Source organism: Acyrthosiphon pisum, chromosome X (genome assembly GCF_005508785.2).
Source record: "Acyrthosiphon pisum isolate AL4f chromosome X, pea_aphid_22Mar2018_4r6ur, whole genome shotgun sequence".
Classification (NCBI taxonomy): Eukaryota; Metazoa; Arthropoda; class Insecta; order Hemiptera; family Aphididae; genus Acyrthosiphon; species Acyrthosiphon pisum.
This window is the reverse complement of record NC_042493.1, coordinates 69,537,420-69,559,077: the sequence shown is the minus strand read 5'-3', so window position 1 is coordinate 69,559,077 and position 21,658 is coordinate 69,537,420. Positions and strand designations below refer to the sequence as shown.

The 21,658-nt window shown below is 27.2% G+C and overlaps 1 long non-coding RNA gene and 1 other non-coding gene across 6 annotated transcripts; one reads left to right on the top strand and one right to left on the bottom strand.

The window, feature by feature from the left end:
* Positions 1–269: 269 nt before the first annotated feature.
* Positions 270–18,315, top strand: LOC100572201. 5 transcript variants are annotated; one of them, XR_510610.3, is made up of 5 exons: positions 270–443; positions 16,018–16,122; positions 17,210–17,277; positions 17,345–17,404; positions 17,482–18,315. It is a non-coding gene; the product is annotated as an uncharacterized LOC100572201 (long non-coding RNA). The 5 variants fall into 5 exon arrangements; XR_510611.3 differs by lacking the exon at positions 270–443 and adding an exon at positions 14,294–14,465 and having other exon boundaries at positions 17,482–17,918; XR_510608.3 differs by lacking the exon at positions 270–443 and adding an exon at positions 14,294–14,551 and having other exon boundaries at positions 17,482–17,918.
* Positions 18,316–20,414: 2,099 nt separating this feature from the next.
* On the bottom strand, positions 20,415–20,486 carry TRNAD-GUC. The gene has a single exon. It is a non-coding gene; the product is annotated as a tRNA-Asp (tRNA).
* Positions 20,487–21,658: the final 1,172 nt, after the last annotated feature.

Below are 21,658 nucleotides of genomic sequence, written 5' to 3'. Positions count from 1 at the left end.
AGTACAGAAATTCAACACAGCTAATAGCTTAAACGTATACTTTACAGTTCACAATTACAATAAGTTAAGTAAATGGGTAAAAACTAAAAATCCTAATTATTAATTAATCGAACCACCATCAGAATATCATGTCGCTACTCACTAATACTTTATCAATGATAACCACTTATCAGTTATCACAGATGTAGAAAACTGATAAAAATATCTGTTATCATATTATTCCATTATCATATTTTATGCACAGACGTTTGTGATTGTATCCTCAAACAATAACAATAGCTTAAAAATTAAAATATACAGTTCATTAATATCTGTATTATTTCTTATTACGGCACTGTAAAATTTTAAATACAAAGATCCATTTCACTGGCATTTGGCACTAAAGTTAATTTTTGTTAATTATTGCATCACGTGGGTGTTTAAACTTCAAAGCCAAGTAGCCTGTGAGTATAAACAAAAACATAATTAAACAGATGCGTCTTTGCTATATAACCAGTAGCGGACTGGCCTGGTGTGCCACCAGTGGTTAACTGAACTTCAATTTTAAATGACGCATTTTCGTAATTAAGTACTTACCACCACCACCATCCTATTTTTACTTATATATTATCTAAAGAAAATGTGATTAAAAGAGCCAAGAGGGGTCAGGCTTTAGCATATAATTCTCCGCCACAGTCACGGGGTTGCACCACCCCCTATGAAATGTTGACACAACTGCGTCAAAATTGAGCACTTCAGCTCGCCACTGTGTGTCACTATTCTATAACACAGTGAGACAGTACTGACTTATAAGTGTTGGTCCGCTAGCAAAGATAACTATAATTTGGTATTCGTACTTTTTTTTTTCTTTTAATTATGTACAATAGCATAATATTATATTGGATATTTTATGCTGTGGGGGCCATTTCCCATTTCAAACTACATAGTAGCATTGGTTATAAATACTTTATTACCTACTAATAATTTATAGTACTAATCATTGATAGGTACATAATATAGAAATATTAATATGAACATCATTACCATGATACAATTATAAATAATTTGTTTCTGGAAACGTTATTATCGTATTGGAGATTTAATGTAATGTATATGGGTTTCTGCGCTCTAAATCCTAAAACTGCCAAATTCTTAAAGAAATATGATTTTTTTATTAAAAGTAAAAGTCTATTTTAATTTTTTTATACAATCGTACAAAAATTGTAGAAGAGAATTATCAACAAGTTTATTGCATAATTTTATAATGTACAATTGGCCGTTCTAGCAGTATAGTTACAAATTTACGATAACATATTCGTATGATTGTTATATACATGTAATTTTGTACACAAATTAAATTTTCACCGCAGAAACAATAGAAAAATAGTACATTATGAGTACTGTTCGTTTTTAGTTTTATTCTTATTTTATATTCCAATAATTTAAATTTAAAAAACATTTTGGCCACAAAACTTAGGTACATATACATGTATGGGATGTAACCAGTCTAACAAAAAGACCTGACAAACAATTTTTTTTAAAAATTGATACTATTTAATCATATGGGAACAACTATGAAAATTATATGGATAATAAATAATTTAAGAAATATATGTAGATAAATATGTCAGTGAATAACCAAAAAAATATTTTAAAAATTTTAGAAACTACTTAAGTTAAATAAAGTTTTTTACGGTCAAATCTTGTCTATAAATTAAATTTACGAATTGGAAATTTTCAAAAAAAAAAAAATGTAATAACATTAAATATATAAAATTGTTGGTGTTAAAAAATATGTTATACTTTACTTGGAATGCAGGAGTATACATTCTATACATTCTTAAAATATATATATATATTTAAAAATTGAATAAAACACAAATTATTTCAGTTTTCAGGCTATAATTTCTTCAGGTGCTATACCTACTAACGTCAAAATGAATATTTAGAGCAGCTAGTGGCCAGATAATAAAAATAAAAATGTGGGACACTTAAAAAAAACAAAATAACAAATTGTTTTTATAAATACATTGGTATTACTATATTAGTAGCCAGTACCTGGTACACAAAATAAATTTTATTTTGACACTTATAGTTGATACTTGATTAATTAAGATTATATATACCTATATTTATATATAAGTTACCCAATTAAATATAATATAATAAAATAAATTAAATACAGCTACCTATGTACAATATAGCTAATGATGTCAATGAAGGTTTTTTTTTTTTAATTTTTGTAGTACATAATAATATACGCTGTTTTAATCCAAAAATACCATTGAAGAGTACATGTAGATTCTAATATTCTATTGAATAATGTTATACAAAAATATTGAAAATAAAACTATTTTATTATAAAATAAATCTCAAAAGTATTAAATTAACAGTAAGGGAGAAAACTAGATTAATATGGGACAGGCTTGAAAAAAAGGACAATATGCATTCCTTGTAACTTTTGTCTGGGTAACGGGACACGAAAATTACGAAAATTTTATTTTTCACACTATTTATAACAGTTTGTGTAGAATTTTATTATTCTAAATTAAATAGATAAAAAAAAAATTATCTTATATTGCCCATTATAGGTATGGTCAGGGGAGGGGGGGTGGAGTACTATACTTAGTAAGTACTATTAGGATTTTAATTTTAGATCATATACTCTATATCATATTTTGAATTTTTAAAGGGACTGTCAAAATTATTATAATCATTAGCATGATATGAATATATAATTTTTTTTATTATCTACTATATTATTATGTATATTCAAGGCTTGGAACCGAAATTAAAAATACCGGTATTTTAACCTGAACGTATTGAACATATTGGAACCGGAACCTTACTGAAACCCTTTTTTGATTTTCTTAGGAACATAAACCGGAATATAATTTTTCGGTTTTTATTTGGTTCTAGTTGTGTTTAATTATTTAATATATTTAGGTAGGTAGATAATACATATTGAATAATAATAGTTGATTCATAAAATTTGGTTGTAAATTTTTACTGATCAGTCAACCTGTTTTTTAAATACAGAATATAATTGTTCATAAAGTTATTTTATCAATGTAATAAGAATTTTACATGAAAAATAAACTATAGGTACATTTTGTCTTTTAAACCACCAAAAATAGTATTTTTTAATGTCTATTCTAGATTAAAATTTAAAGGTAAAATAAATAATATTTCAGTCTCTTATTATATTATATATTATGGTCTCATATTAAAAGAGACCGAAAATTATCAAAAATGAATTCAGATTTTGAAACTTAAAAGTTGAAATAAGAAATAAGAAAAAGTCAATTAATCAAAATAACTTTTAGTAGAAAAGTAATTTCGTCACTTTAACTGTGTCTGTTTGGTAGATAATAATTAAAATTTAGCTTGGAAAAAAAAACCATTAAAATATAAAAAAAAATGTGAAGATATAAAATTATACATAATATTATTATAAAGGTTTAATTAGAATAACACACTTTTAAATTTTGTAAGAACTACACACAATTTTAGGGATAGATACTCAATATAAATTTTGAATGTGGCCCACAAGTTGAAAATGGTTGAGCACGCCTTGTACGTAGTGTGTACAATAGTTAAATATAATACAATATTAGATTCTGAGTGGAGCGATGAATGTATTGACTTTACAATGATGTGTATTTTTTTTTTTGTGTGTGTGTACACGATAAGTAGTCGAAATAATGCTTCGATTTTAAACTTCAGTATCTTGTTCGATGGGAAAGTGAATATTGTTGGTGCATTGGGGAGGTCAAAATTCCCAGATATTTTCAAAAGTGCCGTAAAAAACAAAAGAAAAATTAAGGACAATGAAATGTCAATAAAACATTATTTATTGAGTAAAAACTAAAAATACTTGTAAATTTAATGCAAGCGGGCTCCTACTATATTGTTACAATGACATTTTTTATAGGTATAGCCAAAAATTTTTTATAAGCATTTAAATTTCAAATCTGACAAAATAGAGAAAAATCACGAAATTCATCAAATTATTTTGATTTAAGAATTCATAAAAAATTTTCTTTTTAAATCTAAGATATGAAAATATAATACAAGATTTCTCATAAGTCTATCTACCTTGAAAAAAATGTCTACAGGCAAATCAAATTAAATTTTTATGGGTGTTTGAAGTTCATATTTTTACAAGATTGGATATCCACACTCATGAAGCGAGTTTCTTATTTTGTTGTTATTAAAAAGCGAACTGTAGATACATGAAAATTTCACTGAATGTTTATATTTTTATTTTCTATACACCATATAATTTTGAATCTTTTTGAGCTGTTTACGGACATTGTCAGTTTTCAATTTTTCAGTTTTTTTCTATAAATATCAATACAATTTTATTTGTTGGGTAAAAAAAAATGTTTATTATATCTAAAAGTTTATTGTTGTAAACTTCCAATTGAACATTTTTAAAAGTTGGTTTATTGTATGAAACAAAGAAAATATGTAACATATAAGTTGTTTATCAAATCTTTAATATAACAAAATTAAACATGGCCTTTTAACTCTCAAGTTACAAACTCCTAAGCCAATTCAACATCATAAAATATTTTAAAATTCATTTAAATATGTTTGATGTTTTTTATTTACTACTTATTAATTTAAGTAGTTACTTAATATCGTAAATTGTTTCATTATTATTTAAAACTATATATTATATTATGTATACAATTATAATTTACAAATTATAATAGTGCAGTATTACCTTTATAAGTTAAGTATTTTCTAAAATATAAATAATCAGTACATTGTAACATAACAATATAAGTTATATTACTTGGTACTTTATTGTATATATTTGTGTAAGATTGTAGATTTATAATCACCTAAAATTCTAGTTTTTCTGATATGATTATATGAACTTATAGAAGAAGATTTTTCAATACTTTTGTGATGGTGTCTAAAATTCTTTTTCACATTAGAACTTAGAAGAAAGCTAGTGCAACTCAAAATACCATACATACCTACTTATTGTTAATCTGTACTTTTGATGGTCATTAAGTTAGCCCCCTACACTTAATATAATTTATCCAAACTAGTGTAAATAATGAGTATATTAAATGCGAATTTATATGAAAATTTGAAAATCAATCGTAATTTTGGCGAATTTTTTAAAAAATGTTGTCAAGCCCAACTCCATTCCCCCCCCCCCCAAAAAAAAAAAAAAACACTAAACGATCCGTTCCAAACTAACGTCAATATTTAGCAAATCAATAATGCGAAATTACAAGTCTGATTCGTTTTACCTACTTATATGTCTTAAATACTGAAGAATTTATTGAAAAATATTAATTCAAATAATTGTGTCGTTAGTTATTTGTATAAACAACTCTACAAAAATAAGTACTTAGCTCGATATATTATTATAAATAAACACAATAAATAAAAATTATGAAAAACTGATCACAAATGAAAATAATGTATATTAATAACGATGACTATATTAGCATTACATTTGTGTTAAATAAGTTCACCCATGTATGTGAAACCTAGTACCAGCCATGGGTTGAAGCTAATCAAAATCGTACATTTTAAACAAATACTAAAATAACAATTTTAATAAGTGCATATTATATGTATATATTTCATAAATATTATTTTATTAGTGTGTAAATTAATTAATATTACTAGATAGTAGATATCATTTTAACGGAATGCATAAAATTATACATTCCGTTAACATTATATCTAGTTAGTTTATACCTATAAATCTCTGTTCACAGTAATGTTTTTTCTTAAACGATCGTTTTATAAAGATATGTATCATTATACTCAAATTTGTTTCTTAAGAATGTTAAATATTTATGAAATATACACATAGGTATGCATATTATTATGTATAAAGCCGTAATAATATTCTGCATCTGCGACCATCATGAATCATGACGATTTCCCAACTCCCGGACGGCGACCAGCCATGCTGTGGGTGATCTACTCATGCCCAGAGGCAAACCTACCGCCTTTGGGGCTGTTTCGGATGAGGTGAGTTGGGTGATTTGGACCAGTCGCCGTCGTGTGCCGCTTATCGCTCGTCTCCCAGTTTTGTATCTGGCTTTATATATGGGTTGGAGGGTGATGTTTGTAATCCGCCGGTGTTTGGTCCTTCATCATGGGGGATTCATTTTTTTAGGAACACCTAGTGATTAGAATATATATAAGAATATTCTCATTTATCTCAGTGTGTAAATCATTATCACGATTTAACTGATACTATCTTTAAACCGTAAATTCGTAATATTACTATACAAACTTATTTAAAAAAATAGATAATACAATTTTTTATAATTTTATAAGTTATAACTTATAAAATACATACTAAGATAGACGGTAGACGGGCTTTAGGAGGGAGGCGATCGCTTCCACCGCCCCCTTAAATAGTGCCTGCCTCATAGGCGCAAATAGAGTTTGAGATTTGGGGGGCTAAAGCCTTACTTTGGTAATATATAATAAGCTTTAATAAGCTTAAAACCAGTCGGCACCGCGTGTTGGTGGGAGCACGGAAAAATTACTATAATATTATAGTTAAACAAATTAAAGTAGATATAACTATTTAATAGGTAAAATAACTAAAATGATTTACTTATTATGACTATGTAAATATAGTTATTTGTTTTGGTAATGTTTATTATGTTTTATAGTTTAATGCAGTTTGTAATGTTTGAATTAACTAAAAAATATAGTTAAAATAACATATTTCAGTTCGAACAACTAAAATAAATTAACTATAATATTTTAATAAATCTGACTATCCTTATAGCTATTCCTATAATGTACCAGTAGGTTAAAAGTGGGTCACTGTATAATGGATGGTATTAAATTTGAATTCAATGATATAATATCATTGTATAAGAAAAACGACTGAGCGGAGACGGTATGTCAGTCTAGGTATAAGACATAATATTATATTATAGTCTATAGTATTTAAAAACAATTGACCTATAATAGGTACATATAATAAATTCCAAATTAATCATATTATAATATCTATTAGGTACTTATAACGCGATATACATCAACAAAAAACCGTGGTACTATCATAGATACATAATAGTATACTTTAGAAGTTTCAAGTACCCACGAATAATATTATACAAATTAATAAATTAAAATTTGATAAATTTTGTCAAAATTTGATCTTTAAATGCTTATAAAAAAAAATTGTGCCTATGTATTTTTAATATTTTTCAATTGATATTGTAACAATATATCAGGCGCTCTGTATTAAATTTTTACACTTTTTGGCCCAACAGATAAAACTTTATTGATATTTATAGAAAAAAAAACTAAAAAAATTGAAAACTGAAAATGTCCGTAAACAGCTCAAAAAGAGTCAAAATATTTTCAAAATTGTATGGTGTATAGGAAATGCTAATACCTATAAACATTCAGTACAATTTTCATATATCTGCAGTTATTCGTTTTTGAATTACAACAAAATAAGGAGATCGCTACATGAGAAATCGAGTGAATATCCAATGCTGTAAAAATTTGAATTTCAAACGATCATAAAAATTTAATTTGACTTTCTTATAGATATTTTTTGTTTGATAAAGGTAGATAATCTTATAAAGAATCTTGTATTACATTTTAAAACCTTAGATTTAAAAAGAAAAATTTTTACGAATTCTTAACTCAAAATAATTTACTAATTTTCGTGATTTTTCCATATTTTGTCAATTTTTGAACTTTATAAATGCTTATAAAAAAGAACTGTGACTAAGGATTTTTAATATTTTTCATCTACTTTTGAAACAATAAACTAGGAGCTTTTTATTAAATTTTCAAGCTTTTTTAATCAACAAATAAAATTTAATTGATATTTTTAGAAAAAAAAATGGAAAATGAAAATGTCTCTAAGCAGTTCAAAATAAATCAAAATATTTTGAAAATGTTATCGTGTATAGAAAATGGAAATATAAACAACCATTGAAAATTTTATGTATCTACGGTCATTTTTTTTAAAGGTTACACCAAAAACCAAATTTAATTTTGTGAAAAATCGATTTTGCGTAAAAATTCCCGTTTTTCCTTAATTTTTCTTTTGTTTTTTACGGCACTTTTGAAAATATCTGGGAATTTTGACCTCCCCAATGTACCAACGATATTCACTTTCCAATCAAACAAGATACTGAAGTTGAAAATCGAAGCATTATTTCGACTACTTATCGTGTACACAGACACAAAAAAAATTAAAAAAATAAAAAATAAAAAATAAAAATAAAAAAAAAGCACACATCATTGTAAAATCAATACATTCATCATTCCACTCAGAATCTAATATTAAAAATCCTTAGTAACAGTTTTTTTTTATAAGCATTTAAAGATCGAATTTTGACAAAATTTATCAAATTTTAATTTGAAAAATTATTTTGTAGTTAAAAATGTATAAAACGTTCAACTTTTGTATCTAAGAATTGAAAATTTAAAACAAGATTCCACGTAATTCATTCTGTTACCAAATAATCTAAAAAATACATTTACACAGTTTATTTTTATAGTCATTTTAATTACAAATTGGACGAAATTACATATTAAAAACCTAGAATAACTATTTTAGTTATTTTGTTGTGATTGTATAATATTATTCTTGGGTATACTTGAAACTTCTAAAGTATACTATTATATATCTATGATAGTATTACGGTTTGTTGTTGATGTATAACGCGTTATAAGTACCTAATAGATATTATGATATGATTAATTTGGATTTTATTATTGGTACCTATTATAGGTCAATTGTTTTTAAATACTATAGACTATAATATAATATTATGTCTTATACCTAGACTGACATACCGTCTCCGCTCAGAATCGTTTTTCTTATACAATGATATTATATCATTGAATTCAAATTTAATACCATCCATTATACAGTGACCCACTTGTAACCTACTTTACAGCAGAGTGACATCCACTTACCCACCTTTTTTAAGTTATTTATTTGTCCTATCAACCAACATACGTAATTAACCCAGAGATGTGCAAGTTATTTTTATTAAATTGTAAAAAGTAACCATTTTAAAATTAACCCGAAGTAAATAGTTAAAATTTTTCATTTTGATTTCAAGTCTTGTATTTAAAATGTATTACCCCACATGGTCTACTGATTATAGATATTAATTGATCGATCGAAAAGGCGCGTCCGACTTCGATAGTTTACGAGTACTTGTCTACAGTCAAATGTGACTGAATTTTAAAAATATGGTGTTCCGGGAATATAGACTTTATGGGTACCCAACTATTCAAACTGGTTCATTCAGCGCATTGCGGCTCCGTCATCTCTTCACGACATTTGGGCGGCTCACAAAATTTTTCTATAACTTTTAACTATTAGGATTTCTATTGAAAGCGAACCATTTTTAAGGACTCTGATTATGAGGTAATATATTTCTACATACATTTTAAGCATGGACGTAATCATGGGAGGGAGAGTCATGGTGTATTACAGGTTCATCTGTAATTATATTTCTATTTCCATTTAATAGGACGTCAGCGTATTTTTTCCCCTCTGACCCACGCGCAATATAGCAAATTTTATGTTCACAATAATGATCATAATCATATTAATTTCTAAAATTAGAGTGTAATGACCTCTCATAAAATTTGAAGGTAAGATTATTATCTTGGGCATCTAATAGGCTTTTTATTATATTGAATTTTAAAGCGAGTTATGAGTATTTTAAAATTGTAAATTGTTTGTACCTACTACTTAAAATATTCATAATTCACTTTAAAATTAAAATATAATAAAAAGCCAATCAGATGCCCTGGATAATAATCTTACCTTCAAATTTTATGAGAGGTCATTACACTCTAATTTTAGAAATTAATGTGATTATGTTCATTATTGTAAACGTAAAATTTGGAAGGTTGCGCGTGGGTCAGAGTGAAAAAAAAATGCGCCGACATTCTCTTAGGTTTTAAAAAGCATTAATACTACCTACTTATAATTATTAGTTGTAATATAAACTACTCGTTTTACTATCTATTCTTTAGGACGTCGTAACCACACATTGTGTTGTTTATGTCTTATTGTCTTCTATCACATAGCATACAAACAGTTACACTTAAGAGGACGTGATACCCGCATGTGTGCTCTCCGTCTTACAAATGCGTAACATACCAATTTATACGCTCAGCAGAACATGTGTAGCTCCGTTAGTTTAAAAATAAGAGTGAATTGACCTCTTATAAAATATAAAGGTAAGATTATATTATCTAGACAACCTCAAGGGCTTTTTATTATATTTTAATTTTAAAGGGAGTTATGAGTATTTTAAAATTGTAAATTGTTAGTACATCTTAAAAACCTCATAAGTCATAAGTCGCTTTAAAATTAAAATATAATAAAAATCCCATGAAATTTACTAGAATATATTCTTACCTTTAAATTTTAAAAGAAATCAAATGACCCTAATGTTTAAATTAACGGAGCTACACGTGTATCGCCAAGTGTAAATTTTGCTATGTTCCGCACTTGCATGCGGGTATCACGTCCTCTTAACAGATCCAAGTTTGTGTCGTTAGCATTATATATAAGAGTATTATTAAACACGAAGATAAGATATCTGCGTTTTCTTGTTGTATTTTTACAATATTTAAATTTTTAAGCGAGTTATGAGCATTTTTTAAACGCAGTTTAGCAATATTAAACGAGAAAGAACAGATAATGTTCATATCTTAAAGTTTGTTAATAGGACAATTCACTCTTATATTAAATCGAAGTATAATGATAAACTACTGAATGTATACTTACTTTAGTATGTTATGTATTAGTAAAACGGACACAACACATATGGGAACAACATCCTCTCAAGTACTTATAAAAATTTTATTTATAATTATAATCAGATATATTTATAAAAAAGTTATCATAGAGTGAATGAACTTTGTTTTAACAATATTCTTAATACTTAAAGATTTTCCCTTTGTTATTCAAATTTAAATAACTGCTTCAATATTGTTACAAAACGTTTATATCAAATAAAGGTAATACAATAATTGCTTATGTCTTATAGCTATGGGCTATGAATGGTTCTACAGTGAGGTAATATCCATTAGTTATAGAGGGGGGCTCGCTGCCCTAGAAAAAAACGGTTTTTTGCTTTTTTACCTATAAACTAAAAAAATAATTAAAAATCATCAGATTAATGAAAATAAAACGTTGAAAAATCAATATTTTCAGAAAATTAAACTCTATAAAATGGCTATCTTCAATTGCTTCAAAAATAAAAAATAAAAAATTACAATTTTTAACTTCTTTACCAAAAAATGTAATTAAATAATAATAATTTTTGTAATACTTCACAAAAAGTATTCCAAATATTTTTCGAATGCTTTTAGATTCTGAGCGGAGCGAGGGAGCTATTTTTTTTACTATGGTGTTTATTTTTTTTCTTTTTCTTTTTATATCCTGTATACAAAATTTCTTCCAGAAGGAGTGTTTCGATTTCAACATATAGTACCTTATCTTTTAGCAAATTGGATCAAGATGGTACTTTAGAGAGGTCATTTTCTCAATAGTTATTTAATGCCACTGGAAAAACCACCGAAAAATTACGAAAAAAAGCTAAAAATGGGATTTTAATTTCTAACGTTTTGTTTATCACCATAGAAACGAATAAAAAATTGTAATATTTTAATATTAGTTCAACTTGATTACCTACATAATAAAATAAATAATAACAATATAAAATATCCAGACTGACAAACCGTCTCCGCTCAGAATCGTTTTTCTTATACAATGATATTATATCATTGAATTCAAATTTAATACAACCATTATACAATGACCCACTTGTAATCTACTGTACAGCAGAACGACATCCACTTACCTGCTTTTTTAAATTAAATTTATCAATAGCAAAAATATTATTTTTTCGTTTCTGTGTTTAAAAATTAACATTATTATAATTTCGATAACACACACCTATCTAGCTAACTAACTATTAGCTATACCTACATTATATTCAAATTAATGAAATTAATAAGTAATAATTAGTAATGTATAAGAGTATACGTATATAAGAAAAAAAAGTATTCAAAATACCGTATTGAATACTCTCAAAAAAAATTATTTAAAAAGTATTCCGAATACCGTAATGTATACTGGCACATGCGACTAACGTTAGGTTAATAATAATACTACCTATATACAAATAGTTACTATGTACAAATAGTTATAGGTATGCTTCCATAGTGAACAAATAAATAAAATAATTTACTTGTAGGTAGTTGTAACTTTGGAAGCAAATCATCCATTGTAAATTTACCTACTTCTATATTAGGATGAGTTATTTATCATCCTGAAAATACTGTATTAGCTAAAATATTACTGAGCTTTGAGTTAGCAGAATATTTAGTTGAAATTGTTTCACAGCTTCAGTGGCGGACTGGACGACTGGGATACCGAGAAATATCCCGGTGGGCCACTGCTCGTATAAAAATATAAAATATATATTTATTAATATTATTATGGTGGAATTATAAATTAAAATATTATCTAATAAGTAATAAGTATGTAATATTATTAAGGGGGCTGGAGCGTAATCCATTCTAAGGAGTAAAAACCAGGAATTTTATATTTCAGTTTATATGGCCGGGTCGTGAGAATGACGTGTTGAAACTTTGAAAGTAAATGGACGTTGGTATGTGTAATTCATAGTACCGATCACGTTGTATAGGGGTATCATAGTGACCGAATATGTACGTCTGTAATTTTACCTACGCGCATGCAAAATTCAACAAATATTATTTTATAAAATTACAAACATTTTTTTAAAAAAAATACTGCCAGTGACTTCAATCACTACGCTCATTAGGATTCTCCGATTTAAATTTTGAAAGCAGATTTGAATTCTCCTCTAAATTTTCTATACATTAACTGTGGGCACATTTTTCATATTCTATATCAATATATTTAAATTTTAATTATGAATATGATCTATTGTTATACTCTTTTGTTAGTAAAAAAAATCAGAAAAATAAAATCGTCAAAGCATAGATTTAGTGAAAAATTCAAATCTGCTTTCAAAATTAATATCAGAACATTATATTGGACGTAGTGATTGAAGTCGTGAGCTATGTTTTCGAACGAAAATGAATCACGCTCATGCCCCCTTAAAATCAAATTTAAATTATATACATAACAATTTATTATTTGGGATAAATTCAAACTAACAAATTTACAATAGTTATTTTAGTTTGTTTTATATCACTTATTAATTAAAATATTTAAAAATTTAAAAGGTAAATTGTGTTTAGAAAAAAATATATAATATATATTATATAAAGGGCCGTTAAAATACTGAGGGCCTCTAAAATTATGATTTTCCCAGGCTATTTTTTTTCTCAGTCCGTTACTGCGACAGCTTGATCCCATAACTGATTGACTTCACCTTTGGAAACTGTGATCACTGATTCACAGTGTTTGAGAATTCCGCGAGAGTGATCCTTTTAGCCGTATTTTTAAAATATTTTACAACACAATTGTTCACCACGGTTAGCGTTAAATTAAGAACATTAGATTCTAGCAATCTATCGGGCGCTAGTGACTATATTATAGCCACTATATTATTATAATATAGGAACATACGACATCCATATTGTGCGCATAATCCTATGATATTTCTCTGTGCTACACCCATGGTTAAATGTTCATCACCATTATTTATTATCCGATTATCGATTCAGTCATTGTATAACTAACTAGCTGTTAGTTATATCACGGATTCAGTTTTCGAAATACTCAAATATCTATAAAAAAAAAAGAAATAGGTATTGAATACGAAAACAAAATTGACCCCGTAATGGAGAAACAGAGTTCATAAAAATATAGGAGTTCATAAAATGGGCGGTGCAGAAACTAGAATGTGTACACTGGGTGCACATGAGTATTGTTAGTGGAGCTATAACGAATACGAAACACTGCACCAGTTCACTGACTATTGGTCAAATCGAATACGTTTATGTAATCAGTGTACACTGAGTGCATAAAGTAAATCAAATCGAAAACGCTATAACAGCTGATAATATTAAATATAATGCTTAACAATATACATTCCATGATAGTGTGGTAAATGTTATAAAAATTATAGCTTTAAGTTTGTACCACGGATTAAGATGTACACTACCGTGGTTTATAGTCTTAAAACATCGTCGTATGCTATGCATTCTTCATTGAAAAATATGACAAAGTAAAATACTTTTCCATGAGCTTAAATATACTGATAATAGGTACCCAAGCGCCACGAATTATGATATCTTATTATCTCGATTCATGCCAAAGGACAAAGGCTAATGTTAAAGTATTATTGATTTATACCCACGTATGGTGTACCGACGGGGCGACGGCCAACTAATCGATTTTTTAGTTAATATTTTTTCCGCTGAGCTTTGCTTTCTGACTCATACCGATTTCTATAGACGAAGTGGGGCTTTATCGTATTCTCGTGTTGTGTGTAAGTACATCATCCGCCATTTTTAGATACGTTCTAATTTATATCAATACCGTGAACAACGTACGGGTGTGTTTTTCTTCCACCAGGTACCTCCTTACTAACGTTTGGTCATTTCGCTGGTTAAACATTTAGTTGGCAAGTAAATAATTTTATAATATACTGCACTACTGACTACTTTAGTTGCATATTATACTCTAATTATTAAAGTAAAGTAAAAATTAAACTGTTTTTGTTAAAAGTTCCTTATTTTTAATAGTCATCCTATTTTGAATTTGGATTAATTTTTTGAATATAAACTTACATAATATATGCACAAATTTACTTGTTCGATAAGTAGAGCTCATATTTTGCTTAAATATTATTTTTTTCTTTAAAGATATTCTTATTTATATGAATTCCTAGGAGATACGTACCTAAAGTACAATATTGCTATTTAATTAAAAATGTGATTGCCTTGTGTTGCCTTTCAATGCAATATGTACTTTTTATAGATTCATTGTGTATTATTTAGAGGACATCTCACCCGCATGTGTTGTCTCTGTCTTACAAATGTACAACATAGCAAATACTGTTTTATGCGGAATAACTTTACTCCCTCTATATTTATAGTAGAATTACCAACGCCTAGGGAAGAACTTTATCTGTGTTGTGATTTTTTTATTATTTGGATATCATAAATATTAAATACATTTAAAGTTATCAGTTTGAGAACATTAGGTTTTCTTTGTTTTTTTTCATTTAATTATTAAAAACTATTGGTTAATGTTATAAGAAATTGAAAACACTACCTCACGGATAAAGTTATTCCCTGTGTGTTATGGAATTTCAGTAATTCTACTATAAATACAGAAGGAGTAAAGTTGTCCCAATCAAAACAGTTTTTTGCTATGTTGTATAATTGTAAGACGGAGACAGCGCATGCGGGTGTCGTCCTTTTAAGTATTATTCTAAACTTAAATTATCTTGATAGCATTTTTATTACTGTAATGAAACCTAGTTCATGTGTAAATATTTGTTCATTGATAAATTACAATATTAAAAATAGTGATGATTTATTAATTTCTCTATAATATAAAAAAAATAGCTTAAACTGGTAATTAGTTATTAATTAGTATAGCTTTTTGCTATATAATTGGTATTACTTTTCAATTTTGTTAGTTACTATTTAGAAAATCTATAGAAAAAAGTAAATATTTATAGTAGATACCTAAATAACTTATTAGGCGTAGTTAAAAGATAAAAAATCAGTTATTCTAACTTGCATGAATAACTTACCATGTTTTATGTATTTGATGAGATTTTGAATGAAATATTTCTTTCATTGTATTTTTTCCTTCCAATAATCGTGTATTTGATTAAAAGTATTATAATGACTTAAAGTTATCTTTAATTTCAGATTGGAATATGTTGCCAAACATAATGTACCTATGAAATTAAATGTACTGAAACTTTTTTATAAAATCTCTATTGTTTATACTTATTCAATATATAATAATATGTTTTATTGCTTATTTTATTACGTTTTGTTTTTGTACCTACTTGTTTCTTTCAGGCTTACGTGTTAAGATAATATAATGGCCGAAAAAAGTTCTAAATCCAGTAAGAATTCCAAGAAAGTTGGAGTTCCAGAAAATGATGAACGCAATCAGAAATCCAGGTAATTGTTTTAATTTAAAATGTGATAATTCCAAACACGTAACAATAATTATATTTATCATAATAATGTTACTATATAATGAACAAAATAACTAGACACAATTTCCATATTAGTTTTTTTAAATTAAATTAAATTAAAATATATTTACTCAAAAATATTGTTATTCATCATATTGTTTAGTGTTTATATAGTATATGGTCTAACAGATTTAATCAGTGGTCTTAACGAGTTAGTATTTTTTTAGTCATTTGATTTACTATAATACATAATTTTAAAAAGTTGTAAAAATAGGTAAATTATTAATTTCTACATAAACGATGCATGATCATTTTAATAATCTATAATATATATTGTATAATTACAGTTTTTAAATTGTTCACTATTATACCGGAAATTGTCGATAATTTAATTTTAGTCTACCTTGTCAATCAAATAGTGGCTATTTTTTTAGCAACATCTGAAATTGATTATAGCTTTTAAAAGAATAAAATGCAAATTTACAATTCCTGTTTATGAAAAGGTGAAAATAGTAATTAGTATTTTTGAAATACTAATTAGTAAAAATAATAATTATGATAATTTATAATAAATTTTTTAATTGTAATTTGAGACATAATAAATTATAATATAGGACAGCAGTTCTTAACCTTATTACAACTGCGTATCATCTACACAATTTGAAAATTTTTATATACCACTTGACTAAATAACGTTTTTTTTTTTCACTTATCAAAAATGTTTACATTATTTTACATTTATCGAATTATATTTTATGAGGAACTTCAAAATTATGATAATATATTATTAAGTATTTAATGAATTAAAAGAAAATTAAATATGTGCAATTATTATTTATATTATTATTATTAATATCAAATAAGCCAAATAATATTTAATATGAATAATAATGACCAATTTCATTTTTCTTATAAAGGGAGATTTTCTTAGCGTACCACTGTTACTGTACCTATTGTGCAATAGAACAATAGGTTGAGAAACGCTGATATAGGGCATAGGCGGTACCAATAATAATCAAGCTATTAACTAATTTTGGATAAAGATTTTGATTAATGCTTTTATTTTTTAGTGAATGTACTCAACAAACCAAATATGTATTTGGAAAACTTCCGGGCGAAAGAATTTGTTCGCCATATGGTAAGAACATTTTATCATTAATTTTTATTACTTTTTACCATTAAATTATTTGATATTTTTTTACTAGGCATCGATCCTGATATTGATTGTGAAATCGATGATGAGGGAGACGTACCAGATTATTTGAGTAAGAACAAAAGTTGTAAAAAAAATAAAAATATTTGATGTACTTGAATTAATAAAATTATTTTAAAAATGTTAAAGGTTACTCTATAATGCCAGACGATTATCTTGATGAAGATAACTCCATACCAAATGATGAAAAGCCGTGAAAACAATATTTAATACTTCACATAATGTTAATTCCCTTACATTTGGGATCATAATTTTATATTCTTATCAAATTAAATAATTTTTTTTTTTTATCTAAAATCCCTACATATAAAATCTCATATTGGTTGTATGATAAAATATTTTAAATACATCATATCTACATTCATACCATATAATTCTTATTATATGAACACGAATCTGGTTAAGAGGACTATTTGTTTTCTCCCACCGACTCATGTGCAACATAAAAAAAACGCATTTGCGCAGAACTGTTTTTCCATGTTTTTAATTAATTTTAAAATAATATCACACATTGCAAAAAGAGATTGAGAATAATATTTTTGAGAGAATGAAATATTGATTTGTCTAAATATTTTTCCAAATCAATTTAAACGTCAATTACATTTACAACATTTTTTTGCTTATTTTTAAATTTGAATACAAAGTCAAATAATAATAAAATATAAAATTGATATGTCACTCCCTCAAAAATATTATTTTCTATCTTTTTTGTAATGGGTAATTTTACTCAAAGATTATTGAAAAACATAGAAAAAATTATTCTGCGTATATGCGTTTTGTCTATGTTGCACGTAGACCAGAAAGAGAAAATAAATAGTGTGCTGACATTCTCTTAATTAGTTATCTAATTTAGTAAAATATAAAGTTTGTAAACAAAATATTAGTATTCAATTAATTTAAATTTTATAATTTATCAGTTATTTAAAATTGTGTCAATAAAATAAAAAACAAGTCCTCAAATAATTTATTTTGCCTATTAACTTTACTTAGTAAATACTAGAGTACTTCCTACAGGTGAAAATACATTTGGATGTTTGTTAGTATTTCATTGATTATGAATATAATATTTATTTTACAATGAAACTTGCAGAGAAACAACAATAGAATATTTCAAATTTAGCAAAAAAAAATAACACTAATATCTATATATATATAAAAATGGAGCGTGGAAAATGTATGCTACCTAATAAATCGAGAACAGCTGTGCTGATTCTTTTTTTGTTGTGTTCGGGACAAGGTTTTATGAAAGACAATTTTAGGAAAATCCAACAGAAAAGTAGATGTCAAAAAATGCAATAGTGTTCAAGTATAAATAACCTAGGATTTTCATCCTGATCATTCATCCAGCAAAATCTATTTCAAAGGGGACGTAGTTAAGTATAATCTTGTAACATTAGTAATGAATTCATGAAAACCCAAATCAATTTATAGGTACTTTGATTACTAATTACTTGATTACTGAGTACCTATTACATACCTATAGGTATTTGACGCAATCATTGAAATCAAAATATTATACACTTTACACATATCTGAATACCTATGTATTGTTGTGTAGCAAGTTAGCAATGTTAGACATTAGTGGGAAAGATTATACAATATTAATATTACCGGTCAATAACAAAAATAATTATTGGCTATTCAATACCCCTTAAAATGACTCCCTCGGCCTTCAATACTAGTTAAGGGGATTAGAAGCAGCGTATTTATTTTACATTTTAAACCTTAAAGCCTGACAAGATTACGCATACTTAAAATAATCAGATTTCAATTCTGTAAAAAGATTTGAGTTGATCGACTTTTTTTCTAGGTTGTTATGGAAATCGATTTTTGATATTTCTTTAAAAATTGTTCTTAAATCATAATTTAGTTTTTATATTTTTTAAAATTTTTAGATTTACTTTACCATCTATTCTTAAGAAAGTTAAACAGTTATTCTAAAATCGACTTCCACAATACCCTAGAAAAAAGGTCGATCAACTCAAATGTTTTTACAGAATTGAAATCCGATAATTTTGAGTTAACGTATTTTTGTCAGGCTTTCGGGTCTAGATTGATTAAAATTAGTTTCTCATTAGAACAAAATGTATTATTTCATCAAATGCAATGACCTGTGCATGCACGTGCGAACCGCTAGTTGTTTCCCGGATATTTTAATGAATATCCCACCGTTATTGATTATGCGAGTAGTAGTGGTGGTGCGCCGGACACTCACACAAATGTTTATGTACTACTCACATAACAGCACTACGCGACATAACTGATTGCCTATCGTTTTCTCCTTAGAAACAGAGCGCTCCCAGGCCCCTTAAGATGATTATGCTACCTATGCCTTTGTTATCTCCGACACACATACGATATAGCAAATTTTCGTTCGCTAGTTGCAAATTGCAATAGGGTGCTGACAAGTTTTAATATTATAGTGAAATGACTTATTATCAAACTTAAATAACAAAGTTATCTGTGTTCTTTCGTTGGTTTTGATTAACGATATTTTAATTTTCAATGAGTAATGACTAATGAGTATGTAAAAGATTAATATTTGAAAATTCTCATTTTTTCCAAAGAGCCATTTAAAATTTTAGGTTAGACTTATAGTCAATAGTCATGTAAGAATAATTTAGATAGGTTGGTAGGAAAAAATCTTATTTATCCTACATTTGAACGCTCCATAAAAATGTTAAAAAAGGTAAGAAATTTGGTACGTAAGGTTTATTTGAAAATTGATTAAAAATTACACCTAAACATTTTTTTCCCAAAATTTACCAATTTAACGAATTTCTTTTACCGGTGAATTCCACATCTCTATAAATTATAAATTCTCATCACTCACTTAAAAACTGAATTTTATTATCGTTAAAAAACTTCCAACAAAACACAGATAATGTTCTTACCATCAAGTTTCATAGTTTTTAAGATAACGGCATAAAACGTAAATTTCTGAACGTAAATTTGGTAAGTTACGCGGTTGTAAGAGGGAGACTGTTATTCGGGTGTGGCGTCCTCTTAATAATTATAAACTAAATTAAAACTAAACGAGTAAAATTGTACAAAAATATTTCCTCCCCGGCGGGGAATCGAACCCCGGTCTCCCGCGTGACAGGCGGGGATACTTACCACTATACTACCGAGGACGTTGCATTAGGTTGTCGTATTTTTAGTTCTTAAGAAGATTAAAAAATTCTTCAGAAAAGTATTGTACACATTTTGTTAATGTAATTAATATAATTGATAATTTACCATTTTACCTACCATATTATATAGGTACATAGTATTATAGTACATTTATATACATGGCAAATCATGTGTGATTTCCGGTGCATATTTCTTCCGAACTTTCTTTTTGTTTTTACACAAACACTTTATTTGTTCAGGGAACTTTTCTACTTTACGGGAAACCCTTTTTTTTGAATTTTTTTTTGGGGGGACTTAGATATTTTTTGGGTAAAAAAAATGTTGGTGAAATCAGAATTTGGCGCACGAAGTTTTAGCTAATCGAAGTTTTAACTTTATATAAATATATAATAACCCCTTAATACCTATAACTTAGGTAGAACAGTTGCGCAGTGGTAGTATCGTTGGCCTATGAACCCGTCTGTCGGCGTTTGATACTCATCACGAGTACGTTGATTTTTTATATTTTTTTTTTTGAAAAACGAAGATTTTAACAATAATTGTAATATAGGTTTCAAAAAATTTTGTAAAATTTTTTTTTCTAAAATATGTATTTTAAGAACTTAGGCTTTCAAAAATATTGTTTTTAAAGTATACGTTTATTACCAGCGTGGCCACTCGCTCGCTACGCTCGCTCGGACATTCAAATCGAAAATATCCCCCCATTTGCTGTGCAAACCACCTCGGGTGAACCTAGGTTAATATGAAATAATAACAATTATTAATATTATTGTGTACCATTGAAACAACGTGAATAGTGAAAAAAACTGTTTACCTAGAACTGGGTTCGAGCTCGGTTCACTTTTCATGACATACCTAGTCATCATACCACCACTGGCCCACGACGGCCCGCTTGGCGACGGGACATTTATGAGTTATTAAACGTATTATATATTAACTTTGAAGGGTCAAAACATCGAAACTAAGTCCGAGCCCCAAATTCTGACTTCACCATCGTTTTTCGGCGTACTTAACTAGATAATTTTCAAAAAAAAAAAAAAAATAGAATAATTTTACTGACTTTTTTTCCCGAGACCCATTTAAACGAGAAAATGTCATTTGGGAACCAATTTACCAATCCCCGCGTATAGGCCATTGATTATACTATAGTCCAGAGGTTCCCAAACTGTGG